Raw genomic sequence first — 12,629 nt, forward strand, 5'->3', positions numbered from 1 at the left:
CTGCCAAACTTTTCTGATCAGAGTATATCTGGTTTTTCCTTGCCCGTTGCTCAAAAATCCATGCCAAAAACTCCTTGCAGACAAAATCTATTGTGTGTTTCTATAACCAGAGTGGTGTTGGATTTGCAAGTCCAGATTCCAGGCAGGCTGCGCTCTGTCTATGGCATTCTGCACGCGCTCACTCTTTGTTCCTGCAGCACCATTTAAGAAGGATATTTGGCAAACTGCAAGGTGTGCAGAGAAGGGCAACTATGATGATCAAGGTCTGGAAACCAGGCTTTATGAGGAGTGATTGAAGAAGCTGGATATGTTTAGCCTGAGAGGAGATACGATATCCATCTTCAAATATCTCAAGGGCTGTCACATGGACGATGGAGGGCTGGACTCAAACCAATGGCTTCAAGTTACAAGAAAGGAAATTTTGACTAAATCTTATGAAGAACTTTCTGACCGTAAGAGCTGTTCAGCAGTGAAATGAAACTTCTTGGAAGGTTGTGGAGTCTTCTTTGCTGGGGGGTTTTAAACAGAGGGTGGAAAGCCTTCTGTCAGATATTATTTCGCTGGATTGCATGGGGTTAGACTAGATGGCCCTTGAGGATCCGTTCTGATTTTTTTTAAAAAAAATGCTTAAGATCTTTATTACCAGTGTTGCCAACTTGGTCTTGTCATTAGCACGAGGCTTGGTGATATTCTTCACTTTCTAAAAACAACAACACCTGGTGACGTTCTTCACTTAAAAGGCAGGTAAAAAACAGGGGTGCCGTATGCCAAATGGATGTGGTAGGAAACTGCCAGGAGTACCATCACTGTAATATGCAAATGCTAGACAGTGCCCAAAAAAGTGCATTTCTGCAAGAAGAAAGTCCAGTAATCACCGGAAACAGACCACATCTTTAGATCTTATTACTTGCAAAACAGTCCCAAAATCATCATTAAAAGGAATTACGTTGGGTTTCTCTCTGTTCAGTCTTCGTTGAGAACCGCTCCGTTCTGACTTTATGATTCTGTAAATGGGAGAGGGGGACATCCGCCTGTGATCCTGAGCAGGACCAATCTTCCATCTAGGTAGTTGGCATTGTCATGGACTTGTATGGTTGGGGAAGGGACCCCAAAGGCCATCTACCTCAACCCCCGCCCCCACCATGAAGGAATAATGCCTATAAGTCTTTGCCAATCTGCCTAATCACTTCTAAGATGTAGCTGCTCTTAAGTTTTTACAGGATTTATTTTATTTTATTTTCCATACAAAACTGTAGTGATTAAAATACAGCGGTACCTCTGGTTACGTACTTAATTCATTCCGGAGGTCTGGAACGTGAAACTGTTCTTAACCTGAGGTACCACTTTAGCCAATGGGGCCTCCTGCTGCTACCGCACTGCCGGAGCACGATTTCTGTTCTCATCCTGAAGCAAAGTTCTTAACCCAAGGTAATATTTCTGGGTTAGCAGAGTCTGTAACCTGAAGTGTATGTAACCTGAGGTACCACTGTCTTTAAAAAATTCAGATAAAGTAACCTCCCCACCCCACCCCAATTGAAGTACTTCAGAATTCGGACTGCATTTCTTCAAAGCACCATATATTCTACAAGCAGGATTCAGGGCTCTTCTAGATGACGCTTGGGGATCCCTTCCAACTATGCGGTTCTGTGATTCTATAGTCTTAAATAGGTAGCCGCCAGATACTGCTGTACCCCAGTACCTTGCTGAACGCTTTCCCCCAGGTGAGCCTTCCTGGAGCCATTGGACATCTTTGTCTCCTCTGAGAGCAATCTCCATCTTGGCTTGGCTCCCTTTTCTGTAGTGTTGCTTTACAGCATGGGTAGGCAAACTAAGGCCCGGGGGCCGGATCTGGCCCAATTGCCTTCTAAATTTGGCCTGCAGACAGTCCGGGAACCAGCCTTTTTTTACATGAGTAGAATGTGTGCTTTTATTTAAAATGCATCTCTGGATTATTTGTGGGGCATAGGAATTCATTCATATTCCCCGCCCCAAATATAGTCTGCCCCCCCAAGGTCTGAGGGACAGTGGACCGGCCCCCTGCTGAAAAAGTTTGCTGACCCCTGCTTTACAGAATGCTCTTCCCCAACAGCCATGCCTGGTGCCAACAGTGATACCTTTTCAGCATCAGATGGAGATGCCTGTTTCCTCCCAACGCCTAAGATGTGGGTCTCCCTCCCCACGGAGATACCCCACCCCCTTGACTGTACAGCCTCCAGTGAATGCCGCTGCTCCTCTGCTTTGTTCTTTGGCACCTGAAATGTATGTTCTCAGGATCCGCCCTATTCTTACTTACTGATTTATGACAGTTATACCCCATCTTTCCTCTAAGGAGCTCAGGGTAGAGTGCATACTTCCTCCCCATATTATCCTCACAACAACAACAAGAACAACGGTGAAATGAGGAAGAGGAGAAGTATGTACATCACCTTTAGCTCCTTGGGAGGGAACAGGTGGGGTATGCTGTTGTTGTTGTTTAGTTGTTTAGTTGTGTCTGACTCTTCGTGACCCCATGGACCGGAGCACGCCAGGCCCTCCTGTCTTCCATTGCCTCCCGCAGTTTGGTCAGACTCATGCTGGCACCTTCGAGAACACTGTCCCACCATCTCGTCCTCTGTCGTCCCCTTCTCCTTGTGCCCTCCATCTGTCCCAACATCAGGGTCTTTTCCAGAGAGTCTTCTCTTCTCATGAGATGGCCAAAGTCTTGGAGCCTCAGCTTCAGGATCTGTCCTTCCAGTGAGCACTCAGGGCTGATTTCCTTCAGAATGGAGAGGTTTGTTCTTCTTGCAGTCCATGGGACTCTCAAGAGTCTCCTCCAGCACCATAATTCAAAAGCATCAATTCTTTGGCGATCAGCCTTCTTTATGGTCCAGCTCTCACTTCCATACATCACTACTGGGAAAACCATAGTTTTAACTATACGGACCTTTGTTGGCAAGGTGATGTCTCTGCTTTTTAAGATGCTGTCTGGGTTTGTCATTGCTTTTCTCCCAAGAAGCAGGCGTCTTTTAATTTTGTGACTGCTGTCACCATCTGCAGTGATCATGGAACCCAAGAAAGTAAAATCTCTCACTGCCTCCATTTCTTCCCCTTCTATTTGCCAGGAGGTGATAGGACCAGTGGCCATGATCTTCGTTTTTTTGATGTTGAGCTTCAGACCATAAGGTGGTCTGACAAACAAACCAATTCTGTAAGTCAGGCTGCTGAGAGTAGGCAGTGACGAGCCAGAGTTAACATCATGGCTGAGTTGGGGGGATTTGAACCCATGTCTCCCAGGTTTTCACACAACACTCTAACTACTGCGCCACACTGGCTCTTGTTTAATATTCTCAAAAAAATCACATTCTTGGGAATGTAATATGTTTGGCTGTTTTTATTTCTGAATTTTAAATGGTTGTAGTAACCTGACCTGAGACCTGCAGGCAAATGGCAGGTAATAAATGTGATACTTATAATTAATATATGCTGTGGGGTGGAAATACTTGCTTTATAGGGTTTTTATAATTTTATTTTCCATTTTACAGATATTTTAACGGGGCGGGGGGTGTGAGTTTCACACATCAGTCTTACGTATCAAATCCTCCTTTCAACCTCCCTCCTCCCTTCTGTGGTTGCTTATGTTATAACTTTTATCACTCCATATCCAATTCAAATCCTATTTACTAATTCTCCTTTTCCCTTAAGTTATCCTTATTGCACATTTTTACATCAATCCTGCTAATGTTTTAAGTTGTTTGCAATAATTCCTCAAATAGTCCACAAATATTCCCAATTCTGAATTAAAAAGTGTTTCTTCTTGGTTTCTTTTTCTTCTGGTAAGTTTTGCCATTTCTGCATACTCCATCAGTTTTAGCTGCCAGTCCTCCTTAATTGGAACTGTTTCTTCTTTCCATCTCTGGGCATAAATCATTGAGGCAGCTGTTGTAGCATAAATAAACTTTCTTTTTCCTGCTCCTTGGGTCCCTTTGAACCAATTATTCCTAAAAGAAAAGCTTCTGGATTTTTAACAATTTACTAAAGGTAAAGGTAAAGGTAAAGGGACCCCTGACCATTAGGTCCAGTCGTGACCGACTCTGGGGTTGTGGCACTCATCTCGCTTTATTGGCCGAGGGAGCCGGCGTACAGCTTCCGGGTCATGTGGCCAGCATGACTAAGCCGCTTCTGGCGAACCAGAGCAGCGCACGGAAACGCCATTTACCTTCCCGCCGGAGTGGTACCTATTTATCTACTTGCACTTGCTTTTGAACTGCTAGGTTGGCAGGAGCAGGGACTGAACAACGGGAGCTCACCCCGTTGCGGGGATTTGAACAACCAACCTTCTTATTGGCAAGTCCTAGGCTCTGTGGTTTAGGGGTCAGATATAATCCATACATCATTTTCATATAATTTTCTTTTAACAATATAATATAGTCAGTTTCAAATCTACATTCCACAATCTTTCCCATGCTGTCATTTCCATGTTATGCCTTATATCCATTGCCCAGTGCTTCATCAGTGATTTCACCAGTTCATCTTTCGTTTGCTGTTTTAACAACATCTTGTACATTTTATACATTTATTATTATTATTATCTAGTAGGACTCATTCTAATTGATAAATTTGGTTTGCAAAAGTATTGGAAGACACAAGATCTACCTACTCTGGAAGAATGGCAGATGAAAGTGATGGACTATATGACATTGGCTGAGATGACTGGCAGAATCCGCGATCAGGGGAAGGAGACGGCGGAAGAAGAATGGAAGAAATTTAAAATCTATCTTAAGGACTATTATAAACTTGATGAATGTTAGAATGTCGAGGTTTTGAGAATGAAAGGGTTACAGCGATATAAGATTAGACTGAAGGAAAGATTAAGAAGACATATGCTTGACAGAACTAACTTAGAAGTTGCTGGAAAACTTTGGACATTGGGATGCAGAAAGGGGAGGTATGGGGGAGTCCGAGAAACAAGGTTTATGAAAAAAAGGTCATGAAACTATACGTGTTTGTATGTCTCTTTATATGTTTGTATTGTTTTAAAAATTTTGTAAAACCAATACAATATATATATATATATATATATATATGCTTTCGTAGATTTTCACGGGTACAGGAATGTAGGTTTTGGTGTCTTCGGGTGTCTTCCCGTGTAAGAGTTGGGGTGTCTAGGCGACGTTTCGACGAGGTCTCACTCGTCATCTTCAGGCTGGTGCTTTCGGCTTCTTGTTACTAGAACAGAGCAGGATCTCAGTGTTTGAGTTCCTATAAATACTGTTGAGGGGGTGTGGTGTATAGCCTCCAACGTTCTGGGCAGAGAGGAAGTTCCTAGGTTAATGTGCCTTTTCTTCTTTTGTTCATTAATTACTTGAGGGATATCTTGAGTGATTACTTGAGAAATATATATATTTGCTTTCGTATATATATATATATATATATATTTTATATGCAGGTTTTGTTGTCTTCGGGTGTCTTCCCGTGTAAGAGTTGGGGTGTCTAGGCGACGTTTCGACGAGGTCTCACTCGTCATCTTCAGGCTGGTGCTTTCGGCTTCTTGTTACTGGAACAGAGCAGGATCTCAGTGTTTGAGTTCCTATAAATACTGTTGAGGGGGTGTGGTGTATAGCCTCCAACGTTCTGGGCAGAGAGGAAGTTCCCAGGTTAGTGTGCCTTTTCTTCTTTTGTTCATTAATTACTTGAGGGATATCTTGAGAGATTTCTTGAGTGATATTCTGAGTACCATTTAGGAGGGTCATTAGGTGTGGATTAGTTGCTAAAGCTTTCGTGTCTTGACCTCTTGAGCTTGTGAAGAGTTTTTTCTGAGAAGATGGCTGTACTGAACAATGAACAAAAGAAGAAAAGGCACACTAACCTGGGAACTTCCTCTCTGCCCAGAACGTTGGAGGCTATACACCACACCCCCTCAACAGTATTTATAGGAACTCAAACACTGAGATCCTGCTCTGTTCCAGTAACAAGAAGCCGAAAGCACCAGCCTGAAGATGACGAGTGAGACCTCGTCGAAACGTCGCCTAGACACCCCAACTCTTACACGGGAAGACACCCGAAGACAACAAAACCTGCATTCCTGTACCCGTGAAAATCTACGAAAGCATATATTTTATATATATATATTTTTATATATATATATAAATTTGGTTTGCAAAAGGACTTGCTTCATAGGTTTAAAAAAAATAATTAAAAAAATTCATAAAAAAATAAAAATTGGTCAGTTCAGCTCCTACGATCCTTGCAACAGCTTGATGGAACCTCCATGTTTGTAGGCACTCTACCAGTTGCTAGGAAGACAACAGGAGAGGGCTCATGTTCTCACCCCCAGCTTCTGGTTTCCCTGGTTGGCCAATGTGGGAAAAGAGGATACTAGGTTAGGTGGGCTTTTGGTGTGTCCCAGCAGTCCTCCGCTGATATTCTTGTTAGCCATGATAGCTAGGAACGGAACTTCCATGCCAGGAGGCAGTCTACCTCAGAATGCAAGGTGTTAGGGACACAAAACTGGAGGAAGGCTGGCTGTTACCTTCGTGGCCTGTCTTGTGAGCTTCTTAGCCATCACTGGAAATAGGATGTGGAACTTAATGGCCGTTTACTATCAGGGCTGTTCTTATTTGAGAATTGTGGGAGAAGTGCTGGCCGCATTGGAGACACCCCCCCCCCCAGCAAAACACTGTGCCTATCCCCCCAGAGTAAACATTACAGCAGATCAGCTCTGGGGTGAAACAGTGCTGCAGCCTCCCTTGCATGAAGGTAGCTATGTAGAATAGGAGGAGCTTGGCCCACTGGCCCTCTGGCCAATGTAGTTGCTGACCCCTGCTTGATGAGGCCTCGCCTGAATGTCTTCTTTAGGTGAAGCTGGGAACTGAGCAGGTCTCTGGAAATAATAATAATAATAATAATAATAATAATAATAATAATAATAATAATAATTTATTTATACCTCGCCCATCTGGCTGGGTTTCCCCAGGCACTCTGGGCGGCTTCCAACCGAATATTAAAAACAATACATTAAACATTAAACAATACATCAGACATTAAAAACTTCCCTAAACAGGGCCCCCTTCAGTTGTCTTTTAAAAGTAAAATAGTTGTTTATTGCCTTGACATCTGGTGGGAGGGCGTTCCACAGGGCAGGCACCACCACCGAGAAGGCCCTCTGCCTGGTTCCCTGTAACCTCACTTCTTGCAGCGAGGGAACCGCCAGAAGGCTCTTGGAGCTGGACATCAGTGTCCAGGCTGAATGACGGGGGTGGAAATCATTGAGGACTGCTTTCAAAGGGCATTTTGACACCACTGCATTTAAAATATGTTAAAAATAGATGTAAAGGTGGCCAAGCACTCTTGGCACAATCATTTTGTGAAAATGTGATTATCCTAACAGAAATCTCTTGCTCTAGTGTTGAACTGCTCTCCTTCCCTGCAGCACTGTTGGGTTTCCTATTTTGGGAGAGGCACAGAGGGATTTTTTTACTTAATCCCATTAATGTTTTGCATGTCATAGGATCCTAGAGCTGGAAGAGAATCCAAGGGTCTTTTGGTTCAGTCCCTTCGGTGCAGGAATTGTCAGGTTGATCTGATGTGAAACTGGTTTAACTGGTTGCCTAGGAAGGAAATGGTTCTTCAGATATGAAGGAGCGCTGAGTCCATTTAGGACAGTGGTGTCCAAACTTTTTTCAAAGAGGGCCAGATGTGATGAAGTGAGGGGTTTGTTTTTTTATTGTTGAGGTGGGGGTTTTTTTGGGTTTTACCTCAGGAAATAAACTGCCACAGGGGCCGGATCAAACCGACCGAAAAAGCCAGATTAGGCCCCCGAAACGGACTTCTTTGGACATGCCTGATTTAGTAGATGCTTACTCAGTTGCTTTTAGGTTTGCGGGGGCCTGCTTTGATAACCCCCCCGACTCCGGGTATGCTGTGCCAGGTAAGATCCCCACACACAACAATTATTTGATTTTATTTCTTTAATTCATAAAATTTATGCACTGTTCAAAGAATCCCTCGTAGCGTTTTGCAGAAGAAGAAGAAGAAGAAGAAAAGTATAAAACTATAAATAAAAACAGCCAAGTAAAACGTTCAAAAATAAAATAAAGCCACTAAAAGCTGATTAAAATACATATCAACATTTTACATATCTGGGTAGGCTTGCCTCAACCCAAATGTTTTCTGTAAAGGGCCAAAAAAAGTATAGCGAAGCCGCCTTTCCTGGTGTCTAATAGACAGGGAATTCCCGCTGTTCCAACTGTGGTATTGGCAGGTGAAATCAGACTTTCTAGCTGGACTGCTGCACCATTTTCATCACTCCCCCATGCAAAGTTGAATGAACGCACAGCTGTGTATCGCAAGGGAGGTGGTGAATCCAGCCCTGTGAATGCAGGGCAGAGGGTCCTGGGCAAAGAAAGAGTTCTAGGTCAAGTCTTGTGCCAGCGGGCCATGCGGGAGCCCAGGGCAACCTGGCATCTGCCCAAGGGTGCTCCATGCTGGTGCCTGGCCTGAGTGGAGTTGTGGAATATGGGCCAATCCGCCCCACCGCCTCCTGATCTGAGGAATAACTCCTAGCCCCCCACAGCTCATTCCCTGCTACCTCCTAAGCTAGGAAAGGACGAGTTCCTGGGAAGGGGGGGGGGAGCCTTTGCAAGCCTTCCTTCCACATGCCTTTCGAAAATGCATAGTGTTGTGATGAAGTCAGCCTGAGAGACCCAGAGAGGGGTTTTGGGCTGGTGAGGGCGGGGGCTGGCTCTGGCAAGGATTAGGAGAGCATAAACAGTCTCCAAGAAGGCTGGGTGTGCGGATTCTCCACACAGCGTTTGGTGCAAGCGGTAAATATTGGGAGTCTGTGGAATTTAATAAAATGAAATGAAGTAGCTGCATTGGGTGCCAAGAAAGCTGATCTTGGGAAAGGCATCAGGTGGTGTAAGTCTGCCCATCCTTTTGTCAAAAGAGACAAACCCCCAAATATGTCTGAAAGGAGGGAAGCCTTTCGTGAAGTCCCAGATCAGCTTCACTCAACCTGGCAGCCTCCAGAAGACGGCAACTCCCATCCTTAGTCTCCCTTGGCTGCTCTGGCTGAGGCTGAAGGGATCTGGGGTCCAAAAACAGCTTCTGCCCCAGATGCATGAAGATGACACAGGGCTTGTTCCAAATTTTGGGGAGGTGGTCTGAAGGGCCCTAGACAGCCTTCTCCATCACTGCCTCCTTGCCACTGCTGCTGCCCAGTCACTAAATTTATCCCTGGGCCCAGGGCTCAAGGTATATCAGGCTTAGGTCCAAGCTCTCTGAAAGGTGGTGCTGTTTTTATTGTAATTATCTGTATGTTGTTAATAGATTTTTCATAGAATCATAGAATTGTAGAGTTGGAAGGGGACCATGAGGGTCATCTAGTCCAACCCCCTGCAATGCAGGAATCTTTCGCCCAATGTGGAGCTCGAACCCACAGCCCTGAGATTAAGAGCTCTACAGGCTGAGCAATCCAGCATATAGTCCATGTTTAATAGTTTTTCAATTATTGTTTTTTCTCTGTTTTTAGCAGTTTTTGTTTTTATATGTAAGCCACCTTGAGTCCCTGTCAGGGAAGAAGGCTGTGCATAAATAAATGAAGAAATAGGGTGTTCCTGAGCATGCATGGAAAATCTTTCCCTTCCTACTACATCTTGGAGGACAAGACGTGCAGAGGCTAAGGCTTTTTATCTCCAAGGCAGGGCCAGTGTGCCAAGAAGGAGGCCACAGCAAAATCAAAATAAAAATAGGCCTTTTCTGTTTTCCCTGACTTCACCTTGCCATGCAGTTTTGATTCCTGTTTTAAACTGTGGTGTTCATGCAGCTGTTTGTCAGTCAGTTAGTCAGCCAGGATGCAGCTGTTTGTCAAGTCGCAGTCCCAACCTGAAGCCACTAGAGGTCATGAGGAGCACCATTGCTGATTCTTGGGAGCAATCAGGGGTTGGGCAAAGGGGGCAGTTGGCCAACCAGCAAGATTGTCCAGAGGGGTATGGGTGTGGGCCAGTGTTCTAATGAAGGAATATTGGAAATTAACCTTCCCTTATTTTGGGTGGCGTCCAATATATTTTCAGAAGCCAGAGGAGAAAGGTCTTCGTAAGACAATTCCTGCAGTTGGATCAAGCCCTTTTAAAATCACCCAAGTTCATGGCCATTACATCACATGGAAACCTAATCCCATAGTTTAGTTAACAACAACAATAATTTTTTTTATTTATACCCCGCCCGTCTGACTGGGTTGCACACAATAACATACCCTCCAACATTTCTCCAATGAAAACAGGGATGTCCTATTCAATGATGATAATGATGATGATGATGATACTTTTATTATTTATTGCCCCCCCCCCCCGATCTGACTGGGTTGCCCCAGTCGCTCTGGGCGGCTTCCAACATATATACAAACAACATATATACAACATATATACATATGTTGGAATATATATATATATTCCAACATATATACAAACATATATATACTTCGAACATATATACAAATAAAACTATACAGAACTGCCTTCAGATGTCTTCTAAAGGTTGTATTATTACTTATCTCTTTGGCTTGGGGGGTCACATAACTCCATACTTTCCAACTTTTCTTCAGTGAAAATAGGGACATCCTAAGGAAAAGCGGGACATTCCAGGATCAAATCAGAAACCGGGACGGCTTCTGTAAATCCAGGACTGTCCCTGGAAAACAGAGACACTTGGAGGCTCTGCAATAAAACATCAAGCATTAATAATAACAATCTGAGCCAATATAAAAAGTCACAATAACTTTAAAATAAACAACTTATATCAAACAAAGCAACATTTAACAATCTATCAGAATCTAACAGTAAACAGTAAAATTAAACATCAGCAAATAATAATTAAACAGTTTAATGTTGCGTTGTGTAAAGAAGGACTTTCTTTTGTGTGTCCTGACCCTGCAAACATTCAGTTTCATTGGATGGCCCCGAGTTCCGGTATTTTTAAAGAAGAAGAAAACACCCCCATCTCTCTCCATTTCCTGCACATCACATATAATTTTATACATTTCTGTCATGTCTCCTCTTACTCACTTTGCTTGCCTTTTCTCTAAACTTAAAGGCCCCAAAGGTGTATTGTTGTTGTTGTTTAGTCGTTTAGTCGTGTCCGCCTCTTCGTGACCCCCTGGACCAGAGCACACCAGGCACTCCTGTCTTCCACTGCCTCCCGCAGTTTGGTCAGACTCATGTTAGTAGCTTCAAGAACACCGTCCAACCATCTGAAAGTCAGCTGCACAAAAACACAATGAAATGCCCGTATGTTCAGGTAAGACGGTTGCAATAAGAACATAATAATAATTTATTATTTTTACCTGGCCCATCTGGCTGGGTTTCCCCAGCCACTCTGGGCGGCTTCCAACAGAGTATTAAAATACAATAACCTATTAAACATTAAAAGCTTCCCTGAACAGGGCTAACTTCAGATGTCTTCTAAAAGTCTGGTAGTTGTTCTTCTCTTTGACATCTGGTGGGAGGGCGTTCCACAGGGCGGGTGCCACCACTGAGAAGGCCCTCTGCCTGGTTCCCTGTAACTTGGCTTCTCACAGGGAGGGAACCGCCAGAAGGTCCTCAGAGCTGGACCTCAGTGTCTGGGCAGAACGATGGGGGTGGAGACGCTCCTTCAGGTATACAGGACCGAGGCCGTTTAGGGCTTTAAAGGTCAGCACCAACACTTTGAATTGTGCTGGGAAACATACTGGGAGCCAGTGTAGGTCTTTCAAGACACCCATCTTACCTAATGGCAGAAACCTCCTTTTTGTTTTCAGTTTCCATTCTGCATGGATAAGGTGAAGTAGCCTCTGACGCCTCCAGCACTATGGTGGAAGGGGCCCTTGCATCATCTGGAAGGGCCATAGCTCAGGGGCAAAGAATTTGCCTTTCAAGCAGAAGGTTCCTGGTTCAATCCCCAATGGCGTCTCCTGGCAGGGTTGCGAGATACTCCCTGCCTCAAATGCCAGAGAGCTATAGCTGCCAGTCTGTGTAGACAATACCAAGCAATATACACCCTATGTTCCTACGCTTTCGAGCGGGTCTAGTCAAAGGCCTCCAGAGAGTGGTTCATGGCCTGTCAGAATCTGCCCGGTTCACAGGGAGGGGAGGAAGAGCAACACACACCCCCCATTTTGCTAGATGATACAACCTCTTTCTCTTTGCTGGGCTCAGGATTGGGCCGCAACCTGGGGCTTGGCGGCCTGCATGTCTGGGCCCCAGAGTGCCATTTCCTCATCGTTTTAAAGAGCCTTTTCCTCACATTAATCTCCTTTATTTTTTATTTTGACAAATTTACATTTCCAGGAAGTTGCAAAGGTCAGAGCTGCATCTGTTGCTGGTTACCTCGCAAGGAAGTGCTGGGTGGGTTGGTGCTGGTGCTGCTTGCTTGAGGGGGGGGTGAGGGTGGGGAGGGGGTTATTTTTCTAATTTTTTTCCTCTTTTTTTGCAGCAGTTTCCAAAGCAACAGGGAGCGAAGTCATTTTTAAAGAAGAAGCTAGGAAAGAAAAGAGTCGGCTGGTGGCCTCAAAGGCCGCTAATGATGGGGGTGATGAAAATCAGATTGCCTCTAATTTCTTCAGGGTGGGGTGGGGGTGGGGGGAAATTGGAACGATTTTTCATCCCTCTGACTCTGGC

The 12,629-nt window shown here is 44.5% G+C and overlaps 1 long non-coding RNA gene across 1 annotated transcript in view; it reads left to right on the forward strand.

Annotated features, from left to right (window-relative positions):
• Positions 1 to 7,102: 7,102 nt before the first annotated feature.
• Positions 7,103 to 12,629, forward strand: part of LOC308579117 — a 522,075-nt gene continuing 516,548 nt past the window's right edge. The window contains exon 1 of the long non-coding RNA XR_014004300.1: positions 7,103 to 7,155. This is a non-coding gene — a long non-coding RNA (uncharacterized lncRNA). The remainder of the gene's footprint in view (positions 7,156 to 12,629) is intronic.

This window comes from Podarcis bocagei (genome assembly GCF_964188305.1).
Source record: "Podarcis bocagei genome assembly, chromosome: Z".
In the NCBI taxonomy this organism is placed as follows: Eukaryota; Metazoa; Chordata; class Lepidosauria; order Squamata; family Lacertidae; genus Podarcis; species Podarcis bocagei.